This window comes from Meleagris gallopavo, chromosome Z, assembly GCF_000146605.3.
Source record: "Meleagris gallopavo isolate NT-WF06-2002-E0010 breed Aviagen turkey brand Nicholas breeding stock chromosome Z, Turkey_5.1, whole genome shotgun sequence".
NCBI lineage: Eukaryota > Metazoa > Chordata > Aves > Galliformes > Phasianidae > Meleagris > Meleagris gallopavo.
Window position 1 is genome coordinate 39,083,865 of NC_015041.2, and position 3,245 is coordinate 39,087,109.

Below are 3,245 nucleotides of genomic sequence, written 5' to 3' on the forward strand. Positions count from 1 at the left end.
AAAAAAAAAAAAAAAAGCAAAAGGAACTTTGATTTGCCCCTATGCTTTTCTTTCTTGGCTAGCTTCAAGATCATTCCCAGTGACTTAGAGAAGGGTCTGGATCTTGCTATCTAACCAGAGTCTCCCAGAAGATTGCCACAGCAGGACATTGTTGCAGCCCAAAACACCTAGTACTGAAGTGTGCCCAATCAAGCTACATGTAACCCTTGTAACATCAGTGAACATACTTGGCAAATTGGATGAGTTGACAGAACAGTCTGAAACAGCCCCATTTTCTGGAAGCAGTTTGTGACATAAGTGACATATAGTTTGGGGAACTGTATATTTATATATATAAATCTGCCAAGATTTTTCATTTTATGTCTCCTTGACACCTGTTTTAATTTCCAAAACATGCAGCTATTTGGCTTCTAAGTTACCTAAGCTACCATTAGGACAACAGTAAAAAAATTAGCTGCTTATTTCAATCTGTATTTAGTGCCTTCAGTCATACACCTGTGTCTTGTCACGTTTTTCCAGGCATATGTTGACAAGATACTTAGGAATCTAAAACAGAGATACAGGTGGTATTCTTGAAGGTATCTGAAGAAATTAGGCACCTGACACTTTCTGAAGTGGCCTTCTCTTACAGCTAGTGATATCACAGTAAAAACTTTCCATTTCTGGGCTGTAGGAAGGTGGAAGCCCAGAACAACAGGTGTTCTATGTGATGAAAAAAGGTGTCAACTGAGATACTTCAAATGGAAATATGGTAAAAATGGATTCTCATCAATAAAATCAGTTTGATGAATCTCTTCACTTTCCCTTGCAAATTCCAACCTGGTAAAAGGACAACCTAGATCTTAAGAATTCCACTTGTCCCACTGCCATGCTAATTTGTGCCATGCTTATTTGATTTCTTTCCTTTGGTCTCAGCTTGCATCCAGATCTAGAAACCTAATAACTATCTGTAATCAAAATGAACTGGAAACATATGGTTCACTGAATGTCTTAGTTTGGTTTCAGAATGTCTTGTTTACAGAATCAAAAGTACTTTTATGGCATAGGTCACATGATCAGTCTTAGAGACCATACCATTTTTTGTTCTTGAGAGCAACCAAAAAAACTTTCCAAAGTTGCATCTTCACCATGTTTCAGAGCAAAAAGTCTAAGAAAATCATCTGAGGTTGTGGGTTTTTTGTGTTTGGGTCTTTTTTTTCCTGTTTTATATATATACATATATATACACACACATATATAATGATGCTGTCTGAATTCATTCCAAATGAATTCTTTCATCAGTTTGGTCTTAATATAACAAATTCTTAAACTTTCAAAATCCTTCAAAGCAAATGTCTTAAAAGCTACTTCAGCACAGGCAGGAGCATAACCTAGACTTATCCTGCTCAGTTTTGAACATTACAAATCAAGTTATTATTTGATTTGAGATGCTGGTGCTGGTGATCTTGAAATGCTGAAGGCTATATCGTGGCTCTGGCTAAAAACTCTGCCATAATAGGAACTGTGTCTATTGAATTTGGCTCAATGATTTTACATTTTACAGGTTCTAGGAAGATAAATTCATATAGTCCTTGCATGTGACCAGCACAAACCTTCATTAAAACATTTCCCAGTACCAAAAGTCAAGGATGTATTTGCCAGAAATGCATCTTTGATATTTAGAGAAAAGCTGATATTTGTACTATCACTTGCTGAAGGCCAAAGTCAAGTTATACTTTGAAAGAGGCACCTAGTAACTTGGTAAATGCAAATTACATCATTTGCAAAACTGATCACTGAGTGTTAATAGTTTTCAGTTTTTCTACCAAGAAAAGCTTTTTTCAAGCATCTTTTACTAACCACTCATGTCTTGTATTAAACCTACTAAACACAAGATACTGGAACTTGTCTAATCAGTATTTAACATCTCCACTGATGTTGATGGAAACTGATAGTGAAGGACACCTAGCTCTTCACTATAATCAGAGAACTTTATCAACTTAATCAAATAACTTTATCACTCAAATTAATAAATTCAAGTTGCAGAATATTCTTGAATTGTAATTAAAAACAAGCAAATGCATACATCTTGTACACAGAAAGATCACACCAAATCATTGTTAAAGCTAGATATAAATGCTTTGAGTAGTATCATACAAGAATTCAGACCTGACATCAGAAAGATAAAATGCTTTTGATATCGATAACACTGAATAACACTTTTAAAAATCCTTTTATGTTAAAATTCTGAGTTGGAGTACAAGTTGCTGAATTCACTCTTCTTACATAGTATTTAAGCAGTATGATCCAATGGTTATCCCCATAGTTGTGCTTCTTAGATAAAATCATAAATAAGATGCTCTTTTTTTTTTCCCTTGAGAAATTGAGACTGCTGTATTCTGTTTTTATCTGAACAATCACAACTGGCAATTTTCTTCAGTTAAAAACACATATCACAGAAGATTAGTCCTATACCATCAACAGACTGACTTGGAAAACATAAATATATATTGTATTTATGAATAATGTGTATATATACACTTCATATTCACAATAAAGAATCAGAACAATTTTATTGAAATTACTTTTTTAGAAAGCCTTCTGTTGTGGCTTCATGTCCACATAAAGCATTGAGAATTTCCAACTGTACCATGTGAAAGAGGGTTTATTAAAACTAAAGAAAATATACTGGCAAAATACAGGGGAATATGCTTTTTTTTTTTTTTTAACATACATTTTGAGATCTGCAGTTTTCACCAGTTATAGCTTGCAAGTTACGAGAACTGAAATAATTATCTAGACTCGGTGTTTCCTCTCAGCAGGCTGCTGCAAGCAGAGTTCACTCCCAGAAGAAACTATTGGCAAATTATTCTCGAGGTGATGATTGATGAGATGACTTATGCTGTCAAAGACACGATCTTTTGTACGAACCTTCAAAAAAATGATGCAAGAAGATAGATTAAGCAGCAAAATACCTTTTCCCTTAACTTTACACCAAGTTCTCTAAGAATGAAATGGGACAACTGATCATGTGTTAGACACTGATTGCTCTTCCATCAGAAACAACAGAAGTCTCTGTTTTGTCTATGACACTTCTAGTCTCTATCTATGGGCCGGTATACTGTTATTACACCTGATGAAGAGGTCTGCTTGAAAAGTTTCTATACAACATTTTGCTTTGCTATAAGATGGACTTTTAGCTCAAGTTTTCTTCTTCAAGAAATTAAAGGCTCCTTTCAAGAGCTTTCACTTTTTTTTTTTCTTTT